General features: G+C 33.9%; 1 non-coding gene across 1 annotated transcript; it reads left to right on the top strand.

Annotated features, from left to right (window-relative positions):
• The first annotated feature begins 12,206 nt into the window (after nt 1–12,206).
• On the top strand, nt 12,207–12,313 carry LOC131626856 (small nucleolar RNA R71). Its single transcript, XR_009291334.1, has one exon. It is a non-coding gene; the product is annotated as a small nucleolar RNA R71 (small nucleolar RNA).
• Nucleotides 12,314–24,109: the final 11,796 nt, after the last annotated feature.

Genomic DNA, 24,109 nt, shown 5'->3' with positions numbered 1-24,109 from the left:
CGTTAACGAAACCAAAACTTACCAAACCAAACCACTATTAACTAACCATATTTATTATATGGTATTACTTGGTTATGTTAGAACTTTGATTCACTGATATTTTCTCTAAATTAACTTATTAATAATAAAGTTTATTTTGAATATTAAAAGTTTGTTTTTTAAAAAAATAATTTTTTAATAGTAATAATATTTAACATTACATTTTTTTATATGGGTGATGTTTTCATAATTTGTTTATGAAAACATCACAACAATACTGTTCATTTACATACATAACATATATACATAACATGTATGGCACATATTTAACATTTCATATATACATAACATGTATGGCGCGCGCGCCCACATACACACACACACACACACACACACACACACACACACATATATATATATATATATATATATATATATATATATATATATATATATATATATATATATATATATATATATATATATATATATATATATGGAAACGATTCCATATCATTTCTCTAACAGGTATGGCACATAAATTGCTATTGACCGGTCTCATATAGGTGCTACTTCTACATAAGTACGCCTACGATTGCTTAACATAGCGCTAAATTGTCATGATTCGGTTGATTCTTCATTAATACTCATTATGATCTAATAATTGTACTAAATTCTAATATTTATCTTTTATGTCTTTACTTTAATGTCATTTACTTTAATGCAATTTATATTTCAAGTCATTCACATTCATGTTATTTTACATTTCTTGCTCTTTAATTTTATGTCTTTTTCCTTTTTCCCCGTGGGCTTTTGTTTTTCTTTTCTTCAAAAGATCAAAAACATTAATGAAGGTAAAACCCTAAAAAATTTGATGCGCTCTTGAGAACTATTAGATACTATCATGTTCTGGTGGAGTTTGGACTTAGACTTAGACTTAAGATGTTTTCCCTTTGCTTGGAGTTTTCATCTGAGATCATAAGATTCATCTGATACTTGGAATTTCATCTGATACACTTGTGATTTTGGGATTTCATCTGATGCTTATCTTTCATCTGCTTGCTTAAGGATTCATCTTATCATATGCTTTGCTTGTTTCTTATCTTGTGGCTTAATCCAAAGGGAAAGGAATGCTCATTTTAACTAATGTCAAATGCTTGCTCCATCTTATGGTTAGTTCACTTGCACACATAAAGGCTTTCTCTTGGGCTACCTTACAATGAAACCTTTTATTTCCTATATTTTATCTTTATGTTTAAGGATATACTCTTCATCTCCTACCCCATTCTTAAATTTTGAAAGCATCTCTCTTTTTCAAAACCTTCTTCTTTCAAACTTCAAACTATTTTATTAATAAACCTTGACTTTGTCAAGTGACTTAAAATATTTTCTTAATAAATGCTAAGACACTTAAGCATATTCAAACACTTTCAAAAGTCTACAAAGATAAACATCATCAAACTTTGTTTTTGTGCCTTTGTGCACTTTTTTTTAAAACCTTTTCAGAAAGGAAAGCATTAGTCTAATTCTTGTAGTGTTTTCAACTCGCAGGCGACGAAATGTCATTTCCATTAAAAAAAACAAACCTTCGTGTTTTCTTTTTATATGAACTACAAATGCTCTAACTTCACTATTGCATGGAAGGGGTATGTAGGCACAAGATGTGATGTCTTGCCGAGCACACAAAAATAATAAAAAAAAAACTTATTTTCCCATCTCCCCAATCTTTTTGCAAACAACCTGGTTTTATCATAACACAAATTTTCAAGAGGTTTCAATGGAGTATCATAGATGTGAGGGGTTCTAATACCTTCCCCTTTCATAACAAACCCCCGTATCCAGATATTTCTTTTGTTGGATTTTATCAATATTTTCCCTTTCCTTTGGAAACAATAAAGTTCGGTGGCGACTCTTGTCTTCGAGCTAAGTTAATCAATAGCTTAATCTTAATTTTTCCACCGCGACACAAAGCTTTTGGTTTTATTAACATTTCTTATGGTTTAGGATCAAGCATTTCGTTCCTTGGTGTAATATAACCAATGCCACTTTTCTCATTTCCACTTACTCCATAGATCATGGAAGCCATCTTGCTTCTATCTATATTTCTAGCTAGAAATTTTTGAAAAGAAATTTCATATTTCTATGAAGTGTATTCAATGTTCATAGGAGAATTGATAAGAGTTTATTTTTCTAAAATTTCGCTCTTACTTTTGAGATCAGAGTTTTCTTTTTCCAAGCTACTTTTTCTTTTAAAATAAGATTTTCTTTCATTAGCTCACTATGGGCTCCAAAATTAGTTACATGAATATTTCTCATATTCTTGTATCTCTTATGGAGTCTTTAATTCTTTTCAAGTCCTGAGGTTAATTCAAATTCAGAAGCTTCAACGCTAGCCATTAGTACTATATTCGCATGCTCTTCTTGAGAATCATCTTCTGAAGAATCAGAGTCATCCCACGATACTATCAAAACCTTCTTATTTTCTTTGAAAAACTTCTTCTTTGGATTTTCTTTGAAAAACTTCTTCTTTGGATTTTCTTTGATGATTCTGAGACACTCATTCTTGCAATGGTCTGACTATTTATATTCAAAGCAGATAACTTCTTTGTCAGCTTCAGACTTCTTCTGCCCAAAGATTGATCAAAATGTTTACATGTTCTTCTGTAGTCTTTTAACTTCTTTTATCTTTGCTTCTAGAGTTGGTTAGCACTTATGGACAATAGAGACACCTTGTCCTTTTCATCAGATTCTTCTTCATATTCTTCTTTTTCAGCTTGAAGAGCTATAGTATTTTCTCACTTGCCTTTTGACTTCGAAGCCACAAAATTTCCTTTCTTCTAAGGCCCATCCTCTTATAGATCTATCTCATGACTTCTTAAATAGCTTATAAGCTCATCCAGATTCATATTGTTCAGATTCTTGGAAACCTTAAGAGCACTCACCATAGAACTCAACTTCTTTGGTAAACTTATGACGATCTTCTTCACGTGATTTGCAGTAGTGTAGCCTTTGTTTAGAGTTTTTAATCCAACTACAAGCATTTGAAACCTTGATAGCATGTCCTCAATAGTTTCATCATCCTCCATTTTGAAGACTTCATACTTTTGAATCAAGGCTAAAGCTTTGGTTTCTTTTACTTGTTTGTTTCTTTCATGAGTCATTCTAAGAAAATCAAATATGAACTTTGTAGAGTCTCTATTTATTATCTTTTCATACTCAGTGTATGAGATAACATTCAACATGATGGTTCATGACTTGTGGTGTTTTTTGTCATCTTTCTTTTATTGCTCATTCATATTGATTCTTTCCAATTTAGTACCATTTGTGTTAAGGGGATATGCATAACCATTTATGACCATATCCCATAAGTCTGCATCACAACTAAGGAATAAAAATTTTATTCTTTCCTTCCAATAATCAAACTTGTCTTCATTAAAGGTTGTAGGTTTAGCAAAGTAGTGATCTTTATCATTTTTAATAGTTGCCATTTTGTTTTTCAAATATGGATCTTTATCTAACACGTTTAAGTGTTTGATATCAAATAATCAATACCAAAATAGGAGCTCTGATGCCAATTGAAGGTGCAAAGAAACACAATAAATGGGGAAGGAGTTTGAATTGGGTTTCTATATTAAAACGTTTTCCCACCAAATAACACAAAGAACAAAGCTTATAACAAAAATAAAGACACAAGTATTTTTATCCTGGTTCGCTGTTAACGAAGCTACCTCCAGTCCATCCACCAAGATGATTTTGCCTTCTCAATAAGAATTTAATCCACTAATCAAAGATTTGATTACAACCTCAATGATAACCTATCAAACACTTCTTGAGAATCTTTATTATAACTTAGTTTCTCAAGGAACTAAATCAGAGTTACAAAACAAAAATTATGTTTACAAATTGCTTCTTAAAAAAGTTGATACCCAAAAATTTATTTAAGACCTTTACACTTTAGAAAATATACAATGATAAGTTTAAATTGTAGTGAAAGAGCTTTTCTCTCAAAGATATTTCTTTCTTTTTCTCTATTCTTTCTTCTTTCTTTTCACGTTTGTATTTCTTTTTTCTTTTCAAACTTCTAAGACCTCTTTATATAGATTGTGAGTAGATTCGTTGGTGGGTGGAATAGGAATATTCTCAAAATCCACAGTTGTATGAAGGTGCTTGCAACAAGGCGTGAGGATGGGAACGACGTTTGTACGAATAGTACAATCCTTTTTCCTGGATTCCAAGGTAGTGGAAAGGATATAAACATATTTGTCCTTTTAGGGAACATTTGATTTTTCCGATTTTAATGTTGTACTATTTTTCAGTAATATTCTTTCAATCAATCTTCTAATTATTGGCTTCATATATAAGGATATTTGAAGCTTGATCGGAATCCAGAGCCTGCTTCAAAACTTGAAGAGAGTTAGACTTAAGAGTCCATAAAGTTCAAATTCCAGAGGCTTAAGAGGGTTGACCATTGTATAAATATTTCTTCATATTATAACCCTGTCTCAGAGTCTGTTGAAGTTCAGCGTCTTTTGCACAATGTTCATAATATATCTTCATACAGAGTCCATAGTCTACTTGATCAGATTCTCTTTTGATCATAGTGAGTTCTTGTGTGAGGAAAATGTCTTCAACATTTTCTGTGACTTATTGGCATTCATAATGCTTGTAATGCATTAAGTAACCGCTTCAGCATTTGGTTAGAAAATATGTATTAATTCTGGTACGATTAAAAGATTTCTTTAAATCATAATCCATAAATTCTGAAGAAGAGTTAATTGGATATGGTTAAATTAAAAGATTTGGATTTAGTTTAAATAAGAATATTTGATTTGATTGGATTTGCATTGAAGATAATTTTTATTTGAATATGATTTAAAGGAAGATTTGGTGCATATCTATTTTATCAAAAAGACTGTGTTAAAATTGATCTGCAAGATATTTAGTGAAGATTTGATTAAATAAATATTCCATGAAAAAATTTAATTGGATTTGTTTTAATTATAAGATTTGGATTTGCACTTAATGATAAAATCTCCGATCTCTATTAAAGATGATTTAAAGTGTGGTTGAGTTGATGGAAGAGTTTGCATTCTGAATACTTCACTTGAAGAGATTAGCATTCTTAGTCATATCAAGTAAAGACAATTTTGGAAGTGTTTAATGAAGATTCAGGGAAAGCAAGATGTTGAGCATAATGTCCCAGACATCCTGTCTTAACATGTCATGGGAAGTTTACCGGGAGCACAAGATAAATCGAAGTATATATCTTCCTTTTAGATTTGTTTTCTTTTCTATTATATTAGAGATATAAGTGTGCGAGCATGTGTTTGGATTTGGAAAAGATTTGTTCTTAGCAAAATTTCTTTTGATGTGCTTATTTGTTTGAGATTTGTATCAATCAAAGATCTTAATTTTCATAATGATGATTGGATTAATTATGAGTATTTTTGAAAGATATGATCTGAATGAAATACAACAAAAATAATCAAGAGATTCAGATTTATTCAAGATAAAATTAATCATCACGACTTTTAAAATGAAGATCACATAGGTTTCCAAATCTTTTGATTTAGTATATCGAACACTCTCACAAGGATCAAACGTTTAGATAAACCATGTCCTTAATCATATGAAACTAACAATCTTGCGAATTCTCCTACAATAATCACTTAGCTTCTAAGGCTATGTGTTTGAGAGATTATGAGTTATCAAATATATTGCTTAAAACACTTTTGCCTGATAGGTCTTGTGTTTGAGAGACTATAAACCATCATATATTTTATTAAATCACTTCTCATTTACAAGCCTCCTGCTTCAATTACTTTTAACTATAAGATATATTGCTTAATCACTTCATCTTTATAGACCTCGTGTTTGAGAGACTGTGAACTAATATGTCTACAATGGCCCAAGACAGACATCGACGAGACCTAAACCATTTGCTCTAGGACATGCTAGACTCTCATATAGTAATTAAACTAGAATAACCATGGTGAACCCAACCTTAAGTCATATTTACGAGCTCGCCACCACATATTGTGTGGGTGAGATAGTCAAACTAGGAGGTCTACTTGACTTTTAGGCATACAACAAATTTAGATTATGAAGTTACATAGTTGAAATCCAGACAAAAGAACAAGACAGGGATGTGTGTAATGGTTAAATGGACTTAACGGTAAAAGTAATCAAAGTTGGTCGCACACTCAAGTCTTAAATAAAGAAGGAACAAAACAATGAAGAATACTAACGATATAACATATGTAACGGTTAAAGTCTTGATGGTCAAATTAAAGCTTGAACAACTATAAGTACATCAAAGAAAGGTCAGAGAAATTAATCACTTATCCACAAATCACTTAGACAGAGGCTTTGGGAACTCGTGTGTAGGGATGATAATGGATATCCACGTAGACCCACTTGATTTTATGAAAGTCTATTTTAGCAACATGCACTTTATGGTGCATTTAACTATTAAATTAAATTTATATTAAATAATAATAATAATAATAATAATAAATTTATATTATAATAAATATTAAATAAATTAATATTTAAGTAATTTTATTAATTATTAAGATAGAGATACTCGCAGCTACGAATACCAATTTTACTGTATAGAGATACCCCGCTCTTTTAAAGTGCTATATGCAGTCGAAATTTAATGCTAGAATTTAGCTCATAACACTGTTGGTGTTTCGAATTTGTAGACCATTAGTGCGTTATTTGTTATTATGATATCGGGGCATTGTTTTAAAAACCGGACCGGACATCAAACCAGTGAGGGTACTGGGTCACTGATTTATTGGTCGAACCACTGGGTCACTGGTCGAACCGCATGACTGAACCGGATTAAACCGGATAACTCGGTTGAATAGATCGGTCGTTATAACAAAACTATATAGATATAAAACATGTCAAACATGATGATTCAGTCTCTACAATATATAACTGGCACTTAAATTTTTTTAAAATATCATATCCTAAATAAATTCACAAGTTCATAATTTAAATTCAAATTTTAAACATATGTATCACACATAATAAAATAGTACAAAATTACAAAGTATATAATTTGATCGCAAAATAATCTAATTGAATAAATTACAATAAAATAACTTCATTGTCTACTAAATTTATTTTTAAAGAAAAAATTATTTCAATGTTGGTATCTCCTTCTTCAATATCAAAATCATCTGCAAAAAAATTAACCGCATCCAAAATATCTTTATATTTATTTTTATTTTCTTTTTTTATTTTTTACTTTTTATTTTATTTTTTATTTTAATTTTTTATCAAAATAATTAAAATGATGTTGTTTTAAGTTTTTAAAATAAAAAAAAAAGTATTTAAATCACCGGTTCTGGAAAACCGTCGATTTTTCCGATTTTACCGTTTTATATCGGTTTTGACCGGTTCACACCGGTTCAATGACATATCTGATCCAGCAATCGAATCAGACCGATTATCTGGCCGGTTCCCGGTTCAACCGGTCCGACCGGTCGGTCTGATCCGGTTTTTAAAATGGGATCCGATTCATTATTGAGCTTGTTTTTTAAATTAATTAACAAAAATTATCTCTCAACCTAATCAAACTTATAATCTTAAATGATATCATCATCGTACTAAATTATATGCATGTTTTTGTCGCTACACTACTGGGCAACACTAGTTAATATATGCAATAAATCATATAATCATCGTACTACATTATATAATCATACAACTTTTTCTACTAAATTTTCCATCAAAATATTATTCTCTCAATTATTAATCAATAATTAAATATATCAGAATAATAAATAATAAATTCCACTAACTCTATTTGCTATCCTTTTAATAACTTCATTCCAATAACTAATGATTAAATTACTAATTAAATATAAAATAATAAATTATTAATAATTTAAATTTTATATTAATAATTAATAATTAATTAACAACGTCACTTACCACTAACCACCTCAATAAAGTTGGCAACACATAACTACTATCAAACAAATTTCCCTCCAAAATATTATTCTCCTTCAATTATTCATTAATAATTACATAATTAATTACACACCACCACTAACCACCTCAATGAAATTGGTAACACATAAGCTTTATTATTTCTAATTAATATTTTTTTCATAATTAATTATTTTACTTATATATTATTAGCAGCATCGTACTTAGTTCTCACTATTTTTCTAACTATTCATCTCAATTATTTGTTCATTAATAGTTAATTATAAATACATATTATCAATTTATCATCATCTTACTTAGTTCTCACTAATTATATTAATTATTCATCTTTATTCCCTAATAATTTATTTTTAAATGGCTACTTTAAAATTCCACTCACACATAATTCTAATTCTAATGCATATAGCCACGATCATTATTGTTTGGTTTTCCCTCCTATTTGGAGAAACATAAATGGATGTGGGTTAGTGACTCAAGTGTGTGTAAACATTTGCTATTATCCAATAAAAAAAATTAAGTTATTCATTCATTGTGTGAGAGATACAACAAGAACAATTAGAGAGAAGAGTGATATCCCGCAGCCCATAATTCTGCACAGATCAGTCCCAAAAAATTGAAGCTTGTGCAAAATTCAACGGTCAGATCATCCTGAAATTTTGACACAACGTTCATGATTTATAAGAGCACATTATGTACTGTGGTGATCAGATTCAGAGCTTTCTAAATCTGTTTGTCGAGTCCATCTTTGAGATCATAATTTCTTGATGTTTTTAGGACTAATTCCTGAAATTAATATAAGCTTATCTAGTGCTCCAATGGAAACTTGAGTTACAGAGAAAAACTCAAAACTACCTATGAGTTTTTATATAAAATTCTAATATTGGAATAAAATTTCACTAATAAATGACCATTACATCAAATAATATCATATCCAAATCTTCAAAAACTCCAAAAAATATGAAATCGGGCCTAAAAAGAAAATAAGTGGTTTTCTCGCCTTCCTGTTACGGCCAGTAACAGGTGTTACTGGTGGCAGTAACAACTATTACGGGTGGCCATAACAGGCCTCTGATTTTTGTCCTGAGATCATGCGCCATGCTATTATGGCCAGTAATGGCTATTACGGGTGGCCGTAACAGCCCCCTGGTTTTTGTATGGGAGATTCTGATTTTTTTGCCTTTTTTCGTGTTTCATCCAGAATGATTATTAAGACCTGAAAACAACATAAACACAATACCAAAGCATAAAACATAGAAAATAGATACAAATAACGAAATAACAAAGTGAAACTACTAATAAAAACGATGCAAAAACAACTTATAAAACTCCCCCAAACTTAGACCGTTGCTTGTCCTCAAGCAACATAGCTTGCATAGCAGGTTTTTGGACCAAGAAAATCATCGAATGAAAGAGCTCATGAAATATGAAGTGAATCGGTACTCATATGTGAGTCTTTGTTCAAAATGGTTAAGGATTAGTTCTTCCGGTACTCATCCGACTCCAAGAGTTTTTACAAAAAAACAAACCGCAATGAAATTATGGGCCCACGTTTCCCTTTGGAATACCTCTCTAACTATGCTTTGTACTTAAGTCTCTTTTATGATTTTCCTCCCTTTTTGTTCGAACAATCAAATTAAGGAAATAAGAATTATAATAATCATCACACGCACAAGGTCGATCGAGAATTTTTCTTTTAATCACTAGATATGCTATACTTTATATGTTTATCCATCGATGAAATTTTCATAACTTTTTAGTTTGTATATTGTCCTTATTAGGACGACGTTGGGGTTCAACAACTTTTTGGTTGCCTATTACCGCCTTTTCATCTTTTTGGTGCTATAAACTTTTGTTTCTCAATCAACCATGCATGCATGTGAATCTAAATTATGCTAGACTGTCAAGATAAACTAATCAAGAGGTACTTCTGAAGGTCCAATTACTATGGTACAAATCTACACATTAGACTCGTATCTCACTTTGGGGAACTTATGGTGTTCAAGCAAAGCCCTTTTTTGTCAAACTTTTTCGGTTTTCCTAACCTCAATCATTCATCCCTATAACTCTATATACTATTCCCGGCTTCCTCAAAATCAAAGCTCTTTTGAAAAAAATTATTTTGGTCAAAATTTTGGGAAAGACTTCAAAGAGTGGTCTTATGGAAAAATTAACAGAAGAAAATAACAGAAAGCAAACGAACCAACAAAAATAAATTACAAGAAAATAACAAAAAGAAAGTAAATCTCCCACAAACATGAACTAAACATTGTCCTCAATGTTTTGGTGCAAGCGAGGAAGGGTAGAACTCACTCACCTTTTCATGCTCATCCTTTGCAAGCCATTTTATTAGCTGAAAACAAAAATACACAAACAAGAAAATAAATTAGCAAAAAAACATGGGTTGCCTCCCACGTCGGGCTTCGTTTAACGTCGCATGGCTCGGCGTTTCATGAGTGCAAGCACTCGTGGTGGTTCCATCTCTAAGCTTTGGTCCTTAGCACTTTCTTTAGTTAGCTTAGAACTCCAACCAATTCTTTTCATCCAGGTCATACACCCATTCTTCTTCTTCCTTTGCAGAACTTCAAACTGCAAGTCCATTCCATCACGGACTTCCTCTTTGTCTCTTTCTTTTTTATTAGGTTTCCCGCATATAACATCTTATCGTACAAAGTTAAGGTTTTTTACAAGAGTTTTGGGCATCAAAGAGGGCCTATTCATTGGGGAAGAAGAATCCTAACTTATTTTCCCCTACTTCAAAAGTTAGCATCCCTTGTTTAACATAGTTAAGTGTCCCGGCTATGGCCATGAAGGGTCTACCTAAAATGACAGGGATATTAAAGTCTTCTCTTATGTCCATCACCACAAAATTGGTGGGAATGTAGTTATCCCCGACCTTTACGAGAACATCCTCTAAAACTCCTAACACTCATTTAACTGACCCATCGACAAGTTGTAAGGAAAGATTAGAGGGTTTTAGTCCTCCTAAGTTTAGCTTCCTGTAAAAAGATAGGGGTAGCATGCTAACACTAGCACCAAGGTCACAAAGGGCACTATCAATTTTTAGAGTACCAATCTCACAAGGGATTGAGAAGTCCCCCGAATCTCCTAACTTAGGCAGGGTTTCATGTTGTATTAAAGCACTTCACTTAGCAGTAAGTTTCATTGTCCCATAGTCCTTTAACTTCCTTTTCTTAGAATGGATTGTTTTCAAGACTTTGATAGGAGAGGGTATCCAAGATAAAGTCTTAGAAAAAGGGATATCAATATAGAATTTTCTTAATAACTCGACAAAGTTCTTGAGACGGGCTTCTTCCCTAATTTCAATTGCCTCATTTTTAGGTGGCATTGATTTTTATTTCTTAATTTCATCAATTCCCTTTCCAAAACTCTCCATAACCACTATTTCCTTCCTCTTAAGACTAAACATTTTCTCACCACTTATGGTGGTTATGGCATTTAAATGTCCCCTAGGATTTTGTTCAGGTTACCCCCGGAATGATCCGGGAGGGACAGAGGCGGATGCTTGTTGCTGAGCAACCTGGGAGAGTTGAGTCTTTAGAAACTTGAAGTGTGTAGCAATACCCGTAACTTTAGTACTCAACTTCCTAAGAACTTCGCTAATGTGGAGGATTTGGTTTTTAAAATCCTCATTTTGCGAGCTTGAGTCGCCACAAAGTTCTCCAACATTAACTCAAGATTGGATTTTTGGGGAGCCTCTTTGAAACCCGGTGGTGCCAAAAGTTGCTAAGGTTGGTTGTTTTTGTAAGAGAAATTTGGGTGGTTTCTCCACCCGGGGTTGTAGGTGTTAGAATAAGGATTGTTCTTCTGATTGTTCAAGTAATTGATATTTTCGTGAATAGATCCTCCGGCGAGAATCATTTGAAAATCATTATAAATATGCTCATTCACTCCACAAATCTCACAGTTGAGTGTAGCGGGAGGCAACAAAAGCAACAAGGGTAGGGGCAACATGGTTGATGCTTAACTCGTCAATTTTCTTATAAAGAGCATCAAATTTTGCATTCATGTGATCGAAAGCATTCACTTCATACATCCCCCCCCCCGGTTTTAGGGGTAGATTTTTCAATGTTTTATCGCACACTTCCCCAAGAATGATAGTTTTTGGCCATTTTTTCTATAAGGTTATAGGCTAGATCTTGTGGACTATTCATAAGGGCTTTGCCAGAAGCCGCATCAAGGGCCATCCTTGTAGAGTAAAGGAGACCATTATAGAAGGTGTGGATTATCATCCATTTTTCAAGTCTGTGGAATGGGCATAACCTTAATAAGTCCTTATAACGCTCCCATGCATCAAACAAAGATTCCATATCTTCTTGCCTAACGTTATTTATCTCATTCCTAACTTGGGTTGTCTTACTCGGTGGAAAGTACTGCGCAAGAAAAGAAGCTTTTAGTTATGCCCAAGTAATGGAACTAGAGGGCAAGGATTGGAGCCAAGCTCGTGCTAGGTCTCTTAGTGAGAAGGGAAATAGTCTTAGGCGAATAAAGTTTTGTTCGACGCCATTTTCCCTAACAGTACCACAATTATCAACAAAATTTAACAGGTGTAAGTTTGGGCTTTCCGTAGGCAACCTTGAAAATTGGTTTTATTGGACCATACCTATCAATGAAGGTTTAAGCTCAAATTATTCACCTCGATAGACGGGTGCACGATACTGCAGTGCGGTTCCTCTTTTGTAGGAATCACGTAATATTTCAAAGGTTTCGTAACAACAATAGGGGCAACCATTATGAGCTGTCTCTGAGTTCGGCGTATTTCTCGTAAGAAACGCTCAATCTAGTCAACGAGTTTGACTGAATTGTCTTCAGAACGCGTTCTTCGTATAAACATAAATAAAAATCTAGTTTCTATGATGATCAAATAGAATTTCAATATTAATGCAATTGGTCTCCGAAAACGGCACTAAAAACTTGACAAGCCGCAAGTTTTCGACAATTGTTAGAGTAGTGAAAAGTTATCGAACCTCATAGACCAATGATTAATTATCGAATTCTATCCTATCGGTGTAAAGCTGGAGAAATCGAATAATGGAAAGGAGGAAAACTTAAGTGAAAAAGCACTTAAGTGAAAACAATTTATTAAAAAAACACTTTTAGAAAATGACTTAATTGAAATTATAATTAGACAAGTAGGAGTTTAGGGTCATGACTCATATTTCCGACTTCTTCGTAAGACTCAAATCACTTCTATTAGGAGAATTTCAACGCTGATTATAGAAAAATAGACTATTATAGATAATACCTACTTTCGCCAGCGCATTATCCTACGTCTAATGAATAAGACGCTCGTCGGCTTTCGCTCGCACAGAAGTATTCGTTGGAGATCACTACTATTTCACAACTATTAAAAGATGGGACATTTGTCAATTTCATCCAAACACTTTTGTGGCCGCAAATTCGACTGTTTAAAAACTGCTATCGGGCATTCACGCATATCCTTTCAAATTACGGTAAATGCCTGAGAACACTCCTACTTTCATAGCAAGGTTTGAATTGAAACTCAAATTTTAAAATAAAAACGATAGAGTTATCGTAATCGATTTGTGATAACTCATATGAATAATCGATAGATAGAGTTCATGACCCTTAGTCCTTAAAAGACTACTCACTCGTGGTGAGAAATAGCACAAACAAAACAAATTTGATAGAAGAAAACATGATAAATAATAGTAAAGCAATGATAAATAAAACCTAAATTAATATAAGCTTGATCTAGTGCTCCAATGGAGACTTGAGTTACAGAGTGTGAAATTAAAAATATGATAAAAGCTGGATCAAAACTCAAGATTACCTATGAGTTTTTATATTGGAATAAAATTTCACTGATAAATGACCATTACATCAAATAAAATCAGATCCAAATATTCAAAAACTCCAAAATAAATACGAAATCTAGCCTAAAAAGGAAATAAGTGGTTTTCTCGCCATCCTGTTACGACCAGTAACAGGTGTTACTGGCGGATGTAGCAGGCCTCTGGTTTTTGTACTGGGATCATGCGCCATGTTGTTACGACCAGTAATGGCTATTACGGGTGGCCGTAACAACCCCTGGTTTTTGTATGAGAGATTTTGACTTTTTGCCTTTTTTTTATGTTTCATCCGATTTGATCTTTCTTTCATCCGGAATAATTATTAAGACCTGAAAACCAAATAAACGCAATACCAAAGCATAAAACATAGCAAAACAAAAGGAAAAACAGATAAAAACAACGAAATAACAAAATAAAACTACTAATAAAACGATGCAAGAATCCTTTATCAATTAAAAATGGTATATTGGTAGAGTTGTAGTCAAATCTTATTCTTTCACGGCTTACTTTACCTTGAGATCCTAATTATCCTCTTGAGCTAATAATGATAAGTCTCTCTTGAATGTGTTCTTGTTATGTTTCATCAACTTTTGGTGTTATTGATGCTAGTCCTGGTTTAGAGAGCTCTACCTTTGTTGTGATTTTGAAGACTTTTGGTTACTGTCTCAGTATGGATTTTTCTTTGGTGTTTTTTTTTTTCTGTTGCTCTTAATTGTTTTGTCGCTTTTGTTTCTCTGAGTTAGGTATATCTTTTTATATTTTGGTCTTTTTGCGTCCTTTCTTTTTATACATATATCCTATTTGCCATTAAAAAGTGGCAACTCACAACTTTACTTCTGTTAGGAAAGGAAATTATATTCTATGATTCTTGTTATTATGAGAGTTAATTGCATCCATGATTCTTGTTGTAAATATGGTAACATGGGAACTGTCATATCAGTATAATAGGAATAGGTTGCTGAATTATAGGAACAGAATCATCTAATTAGAGAGATGTATATGTGTATATAATGCTCTAATGTTTCTGAATAAAACACAACCAAATTATTTCCATCTTCTCCTGTTATTTTAACATGGCATCAGAGCAGTAACGATCTGCTCCATTTCCTTCCCATATTTTTTTGCCTATCAAAATATTATTTTTTTTGTTTCTAAACCATTATGGCCAGTGATGGAAACTAATCCGATTCCAATAGCTCTTACTCTCTTCACCATTCCGATCATCCGGGAATGGTTCTTGTTTCTAAACCTCTTAATGGTGACAATTATTCGACTTGGCGTCGAGCCACTACCATCTCATTGAATGCAAAATCTAAATTTGGTTTTGTTGATGGAACCCTCGAAGCACCATCTGCCAAAACAAAACCGGAAGACTATGCGGCATGGAAAAAATGCAATGATATGGTTTTGTCATGGATTCTTAATTCATTGACCCCTGATATTGCAGATAGTGTTATTTTTTATAACACTGCTCATGAAGTTTGGGAAGATCTTCAAAATCGTTTCTTTCAAAGCAACGCACCACGCATTTTCCAGATCGAGAGAGAGATTGCTTGCATTACTCAAGATCAAATGACAGTTGCTGCATACTACACAAAATTAAAAAAATTGTGGGACGAGCTAGGATCCTACAACGATTCTATTTGCACATGTGGAGCAAACAACAAAAGACGCAAGTTGATGCAATTTCTCATGGGGTTGAATGAATCTTATAATGTTGTTCGTGGTCAACTCCTTTTGATGAATCCTCTACCAGATGTTTCACAAGCTTATTCTTCCATCATTCAAGAAGAAAAACAACGAAATATGGGTTCAAGAAGAGAGACTATAGAAGCTTCTGCCATGGCTGTCCAAAGAGAGGAACCAATAGCCCTTGCTGTTCGACACAATTCTGGTCAGTACTCTCGTCCCAATTCTAATAATCGTAAACCGCTGCATTGCTCTCACTGTGACAGAGATCATCACACGAAGGAGACGTGTTGGAAGTTACATGGCTATCCACCAGGACAATCCAAACATACCACGACAAAGAACCATCATTTCAAGTCCAACGGCAACAATCAATCTTCAGCCAACAGTGTCAAAGAAACCACATCAGCACATGCTCAGCCCCTTGTGAATGGATTTACTGAACTACAATTACAACAAATTTTGGCTATTATGCAGGGCAATGGAACATCTCAATCAGCTGCTCCCAAGGCAAATAATGTCAGTTTTTCTTCAGGTTTGTCCACACCAAAATTGATAATTGATAGTGGTGCAACAAATCACATAATTTCTTCTCCATCTTTACTTGTCAACAGTAAAGAAAACACTTCTTTACCACCAATTATTATGCCAAATGGAGATCAAGCTCCAATTACGTATACTGGAAATTTGCCCTTAAGTTCTATTATTTATTTGAAGAACGTACTTGGGGTTCCATCTTGTAAGGTGGATTTGATGTCTGTGAGTCGAGTCACAAGCGATTTAAATTGTTCAATAACCTTTTACCCACAATTGTGTATTTTGCAGGATTTGTTGACGGGGATGACGATTGGTTTAGGTGAACAACGAGATGGACTCTATTACTTGGTTGCAATGAATAAGTCACACAAGGTTAATACCATCAAAGCTGCCTCCACTTCAAACACCTCGAGTATCTTGTGGCATAGGCGTCTAGGACACTTATCCTCTTCTAGATTAGACTTTATAGCCAAAAACTTCCTTCATTTCCCTTTCAAAGAAAATAAAAATTGTACTGTTTGTGCTCTTGCAAGACAAACTAGACTCCCTTTCTCTACAAGTTCTATTTCCTCTGTTAAACCTTTTGAATTAATACATTGTGATATTTGGGGGCCCTTTAGAGTTCCTTCCCTATCTGGTGCAAAATATTTTCTGACTATTGTGGATGACTTTTCTCGTTTTACTTGGGTTTTTCTAATGCATCATAAAAGTGAGACACGAAAAAATTTAACCAATTTTTTCTCTTTTGTGAAAACCCAATTTGATACTACAATAGCAAATATTCGGGTTGACAATGGGGGAGAGTTTTTCTCTATGCGAGAATTCTTTAAACAACAGGGAACTAATTACCAACATTCTTGCATTTATACACCTCAACAAAATGGGGTGGTTGAGCGCAAACACAGACATATCCTTGAGTCAGCTCGAGCTCTTCGTTTTCAATCTCACCTCCCTTTACACTTTTGGGCAGAATGTGTCTCCGTTGTTGTTCATATAATTAATAGGTTGCCCACACCCATCCTTTCTCACCAAACTCCTTTCGAAAAACTTTATAAAAAAATTCCCTCTTATTCCCACCTTAGAGTTTTCGGATGTCTAGCCTATGCCACAAATGTTCATGTGCCCCATAAGTTTGCTCCTCGTGCCACCAAATATGTTTTTATTGGCTATCCAATTGGTCAGAAAGCTTACAAGTTATATGACATTGAAACTAATAAAATTTTCACTAGTCGTGATGTTATTTTCCACGAGGATATTTTTCCCTACGAATCCATTCCTTCTTCACCACCTAAAACAGATTCTGTTGTACCTATTGTTGTCTTAGATTCCTCACTCATCCACCAAACACATGAAGAATCTAACCCCCCCACTCCCGCTTTTCAAACAGCCCCCACTCCTGCCTCTCCAGCAGCCCCCACTCCTGTTTTTCCAGCAACTCCCACTCCTGCTTCTCCAACAGCCCCTCTGCGTCGTTCTCAAAGAACCCATGTTCCTCCTGTAGCCTTGAGTGACTATGTTTATAATCAAGTAAGTTCTCCCGAATCATTGCCATTCTCGCCATCCTTTCCAAGTAAAGGTACACGATATCCGATCTCTAATTTTATCTCATATGATTGTTACTCACCACAACATAGATCCTTTATTGCTACTATTACTCATGATGTTGAACCTACATGTTATGAGCAAGCTGCTTCCCAATCTCATTGGCAAATAGCAATGCAATCTGAGTTGGCTGCTTTAGAGGCTAATAATACTTGGTTTCTCACACCTCTCCCTCCTGGAAAGCAAGCTATTGGTTATCGCTGGGTCTATAAAATCAAGCGAAAATCAGATGGTTCTCTTGAACGCTATAAAGCGCGGTTAGTAGCAAAGGGATACACACAACTTGAAGGGATTGATTACCATGACACTTTTTCACCTACTGCTAAAATGGTTACAATACGTTGTTTATTAGCTTTGGCAGCCGCTCAAAATTGGTCACTTCATCAACTTGATGTCCACAATGCGTTTCTTCACGGAGACCTTTCTGAAGAAATTTATATGTCTCTTCCTCCTGGTTTTCAGCGACAGGGGGAGAACCTTGTGTGTCGCCTCAACAAATCTTTATATGGATTAAAACAAGCCTCTCGCCAATGGTTTGCCAAGTTCTCTACATCTATTCAAGGTGCAGGATTTGTTCAATCAAAAGTGGATTACTCGTTGTTTACGTGTAAGAAAGGCAAATCATTTACTGCCTTATTGATCTATGTTGATGACATCCTCATAACTGGTAATGATCTCAATGCCATAATTGTTCTTAAACAGTTTCTGCATAATCAATTCCGGATTAAAGATTTAGGTGACTTGAAATATTTTTTGGGCATGGAGATTTCTCGGTCAAAGAAAGGTATATTTATTTCGCAAAGGAAATATGCTTTGGAAATTCTAAAAGATGGAGGATGTTTGGGAGCTAAGCCTGTGAATTTTCCCATGGAGCAAAATGTAAAATTGTCGGATGAAGGAGAATTGTTGAAAGATCCATCCTCATATAGGCAACTTGTAGGATGCCTAATTTATTTGACTGTTACTCGTCCGGATATCACCTACTCAGTGCATATATTGAGTAGATTCATGCATGCCCCTCGCAAACCTCATATGGAAGTTGCCATGCGAATATTGCGGTACCTAAAGAGCAATCCAGGTCAAGGTTTATTTTTCTCTTCCCAAAATGACTTATCTTTATGTGCCTTCTGTGATTCAGATTGGGGAGGTTGCCCGATATCCAGAAAATCAACTACGGGGTATTGTGTTTTTTTGGGGTCCTCACTAATTTCTTGGCGAACAAAAAGACAAAAGACAGTTTCTCTATCATCAGCTGAAGCAGAATATAGAGCTATGACAGGCGCATGTTGTGAGTTGTCTTGGCTACGTTCGTTGTTGAAGGATTTGGAGACATTGCATCCAAAAGCCGCACTGTTGTATTGTGACAACAAAGCAGCTCTTCACATAGTGTCTAATCCGGTATTTCATGAAAGAACTCGACATATAGAGATAGATTGTCATTTTATCCGTGACAAAATTCAAGATGGTTCAGTAGCAACTGAGTATGTTCCTTCGGCAGAACAAGTAGCCGATGTATTCACTAAACCACTAGGAAAGGAATCATTTCTTACAATGAAGCACAAGTTGGGAGTTCTTGATATCCACTCTCCAACTTGAGGGGGGGTGTTAGGAAAGGAAATTATATTCTATGATTCTTGTTGTTATGAGAGTTAATTGCATCCATGATTCTTGTTGTAAATATGGTAACATGGGAACTGTCATATCAGTATAATAGGAATAGATTGTTGAATTATAGGAACAGAATCATCTAATTAGAGAGATGTATATGTGTATATAATGCTCTAATGTTTCTGAATAAAACACAACCAAATTATTTCCATCTTCTCCTGTTATTTTAACAACTTCTTTACGTCAATTCATTTAAATGACAATGTGTGTCATTCACCAATTCATATATGTTAACTTGTGTAATTGACAAACACGGAAAAAAAATTGTTTAAGAGTTCATTTACTTATACAATAGATCATTTATAACTAATTATGTTTATTAATTTTTAATATTTTATTAAGTTTGTTCATCTCCAATAGACATTTTGTAGAAATGAAATAAGAAAAAGTAAGATTGATGGATTAAAAAATATATTTTCTGAAATTGATATGAAACACAATGCTATTTTGCTTTGCATTTTAGATAGTTGCATTTGATTCTTATGTTTAAAATCCTAGGATAATAAGTCAATGATGTTGATTGAACATGGTCTGGTTTGTTTGTTTGGTGTATAAATTAAAATTTGTCTAGGTTTTGAAAAATCAATCAAGTACTTGCATGATATAAGTAGTTTGTCAAAATGTTGCATCTAAGGTCAATCTTATGATTATCATTGAGAAAAAGATGATAAATCAAATTTTGATTTGTTGTAAATGCAATACTCTATTTGAGCGAACACTAACCATAAATTGAGCTACATACTTTCTAATTATTGTGATTTGATTGATTGACTTTTGATTGAAATTTTTATATCAATCTTAGATTTTTTTTTTTGATAGAAAACATAAACATCCATTAGATGAAAAAGAGTGAGTACAAGCATTGTGAAAGACAATGTGTAAGGGCATTTTCCATCCACATTTTAAAACTAACACTAATAAATAAGCCAATTAGGATTTGGACAACAACAAAATTTGAGAAGTTAAAAAACAGTGGACCATTACAAATCCAAATTCTTGATCCAAGCAACCCATCAAATATCTTTCACAAAAGAGAAAGGAGTTTGGGAACCACAATCTTAAGATCTATCCAGTTACGGATCATTTCTCTGACTTTATCACGCACAGTTCGATTATACGGGTTCTCTAACTTGAAAAAACTCACCATCTTTGAAAGAAGCATTTGTTGAGTGGAAGAAAGATTTTGGCTTGTAATGACAACACTTAGAGTTTTACTCAAAAACACATTGTCTCCATCCAAACCTCTTTGGGGCAATTCAACAAACATCTTGACTACACACTTAAAATAGACTAAACCACATAACATGCAACACTTTAACAGACAGAAAACCAGAATAACAGTAAACAGAGAAACAAAAATCAATACCCAAACACCATTTCCCGTCGATATCGGACCTTCTTGTGGCGGCGGTTCTGGTGGAGGTCGTTTGCCGTGGTTGCTGTTCCAAATCTTTGACCCCCTGGTTGGTGAAGCTGGACATGGATATGCGGTTGTGAATACTTGGTGGTTGTTGACGGAGAGGGAAGAAACCGTGATGGATGTTGAGGGAAGGATATGACAAGAAACCATAGGAGAAGGATAGTTCAAAGGAATGGAAGTGAGAGATGGAGAACCCACAAAGGGAGAGAAACCTCTACTAAGGAGGAGGGAGCCTCCATGATGGAGGAGAGAAGCTCCGAAAACGGAGAGGAGACGGCGGCGGCGCTGTGGAACCCCAAAGTAAAACCCTAGTTTTAGAGAGAGGGAAGAACTTCTCTCTCTAAAACTCCACATGGCCTTTTAACATGTTAAAAATTACATATCAATCTTAGATTTAGCAACTCTTTCATAACAAGTTTTTTTTTGGTTGATTTTTATCACTAGTATAGTCCAATTTGACAGTCAATTCTGATATCAAATAGTTTCAGCCTCTCTCAATCGCAATTGTGGAAATCGAACCATATTCATCCCTATTAAATTTAACACCAATTACCACTAAATCAACTAACTAATATCATAATATCGTCTTGAACATTTTTATTAGAAAATGTAAGATAGTTCAACCCTTTATTAGTGCCAAAGGAAGCTTAATTAGTTAATTAATCCGTCCTTCGATTAACGAATGATGGTTTCCAAAGAATATTATAAATACATATCAACGATAGAAAATTGATTAATGTATACTTTACACACTAATTCATTTAGAGAGATAGAAAGTGGCTAAGATTTTGACATATAAAACATTTTCGAAAGGCTCGAGGTGGATTTGTATACGAGTTCGAGAGATTTCTCTTGATGTTATTTATTCTCATCCAGTTCTTTTGTAAAGCTCACACATGAAAATGATTAGCTAAACTTTCCTATTAGGGTTAGATGTAATTAAATATATTCCGATGTACTGCTTTTTATCATATCATTATGTTTTATTTATTCATATATATTCGATTCTTGTAATAATTGAATCAATATTATCGCATGTTCACAGAGAAACATGTGATACTATATTCACATCCTTGCTATATTTATAACTTTTCACTACAAGAAAAAATTTATTTTTGCCGACACATAAGTTGCAACGGTAATGAGACCAATGTTTCAGGATCACGCTAGAGAGAGATGTCGCGTCTCAACCCAAGGTTTTGGGTTGAGATGCGGCGTCTCCCTCTCTTGTGATACTGGATCAATGATTTCATTGGTGCTCCCGATTCTCCCAGACTCTCCAACAATGATATCAGAGTCGTGGTTCGGCTTGTTGGGGGAGCTGAAGCTAGATACGGTGTTGGATCCCATTATAGGATGTGGGGGACTAACACTTGTGGGGGAGAATGTTTGGTGCAAGTGTGAGTGGTTGAAGTCCCACGTTGTATATGAATGAGTGGAATGTTAGATTTATATGAGAGAGAACCCACTTACCTAACACCTAAATTTTAGATGGAGATGTGACGTCTTTCTCTCTTGTCCTCTTGGAGCGTTGGTTCCATTGATATTTCAAGGAAATTCACGAAGAATTTTCTAATTTTTTAAAATTGCATTATTCAGCTTTTATTTAACTTATCCAGCAAAAGAAAAATTAGACGAGGAAAGATAAAAAATTAAAAGGCATCTGTTTAATGAAAAAAATCTTAGTAAAATGGATTATTCACCTTTCAACTGACACTAAGCGAAATAGCTCTACGAGCTATCCTCACCGAAGCACAAAGCCGCTACTCCTCAATCTGAAAATGGCCAACAGTAATGGGTGAGACATATTCACAATTAATAATTTTTATAAGTTTATAAACGATAAAACATCATAAGTACATTATTCACCCAACTGCAGTATGTTTAGATTTTCAAAAAACATTCATGAACGACACCAATTATAATCAATCACATCACCAGGAAATAACACTGAAAATCCTTCAATCATGTTATTACAATATATATATATATATATATATATATATATATATATATATATATATATATATATATATATATATATATATATATATATATATATATATATATATGCATGCACTGATACTATGCATGTGGTACCAATTCTTCATGGAATTAACTCATCCAACCGATCTAAACATCACCGAGATACGGCCCTGCCAGCACTAATTCCACACAATGGGAATTATGCCATCCACTTATCCAAAACATCACAGGGATTTAGCCACCAAAAATGATTATGAATGCATGCAAAACATCTAACATACTCACCATCGTCACCGATAGGATGAATAATTTCATCTCAACGTAACTCACAATTATCAACACCAAACTCAGTATGTACATGTCTCAGCATTATTCAATAATCAATCATACATCATCACAACAATCACAATAATTAACAACTCAATCATATCATCACCGCATTACTACATTGTCACATTTAACAATATACGCACACAATGTATAACTTCACCAAAATAATTAAATCGGGTTTTTCAAATAAAATCAAGTCACTGCTCATTACACCAGTTTAATAGATAGAAAATTCAATTATCTTTCCAACGCACAAAACCGCGCTCAAAACGGACTTACAGTTTGCAAAATATGAAATTTTTTTAAAATTGTTTTTTCAAAGCTGCAGTGTAACTGGTTACCGTAACGGGTTACCAGTCCCAAAACACAATGTTTAGAAATTCACGTACAGCATAATCGGTTACCGTAACGGGTTACGAGCAGTCTGCACCAGAAAAATTACTTTTGACAGCAACTCTACTCCTCCGACATCACCATTTGGTACCCAAAATGAAAGCCACACGAAAACAGAGCCAAATACCAGAATCTAACACATTTGTATCATGTAAAGAGTCTACCTAACATCAATTATAAACCACAAACATCCAATTGCATCACAATCATCAATTTGACTCTAAAAATCCCAAAACCCTAAAACCTATAACACATACAACTGGGAAGAACTAACATACTAATCAATCCTATCATTCATCAACCCATAATACATGATAATCGGAATTAGTCCCCCCTTACCTTAGCCAAATTCTTGGATTCTTCCTCTTCCTCTGCTTCTGCACTTTCACGTGTTCTTCAAATCTCCTCTTCTTCTCTTTTGGCTTCTCTATTCCCTCTTTCTCCCAATTTCCTTTATTTTATGAAAATAACATAACTTAGTAAAAGACCCACTAATTAACACCTCCCCTTTACTAATTGTCACACTGGTCCAATTACCTTATTCTCATAATTTTCTTAATTAAATCTTCAGATTCCGAAATTTCAATTAATTCCAATTAAATAATTTAAACTCTAATTAAATTAATTAATGTAAAATATGGGGAATTACAGAATTTGTAAGCGGGCTTAGCCCGGTGAGTTGGCTCAACGTGGTCCCGCTTAGCCT

Source organism: Vicia villosa, unplaced genomic scaffold (assembly GCF_029867415.1).
Source record: "Vicia villosa cultivar HV-30 ecotype Madison, WI unplaced genomic scaffold, Vvil1.0 ctg.000326F_1_1, whole genome shotgun sequence".
In the NCBI taxonomy this organism is placed as follows: Eukaryota; Viridiplantae; Streptophyta; class Magnoliopsida; order Fabales; family Fabaceae; genus Vicia; species Vicia villosa.
The sequence above is the reverse complement of the archived record's forward strand: the minus strand, read 5'-3'. Positions and strand labels throughout refer to the sequence as shown.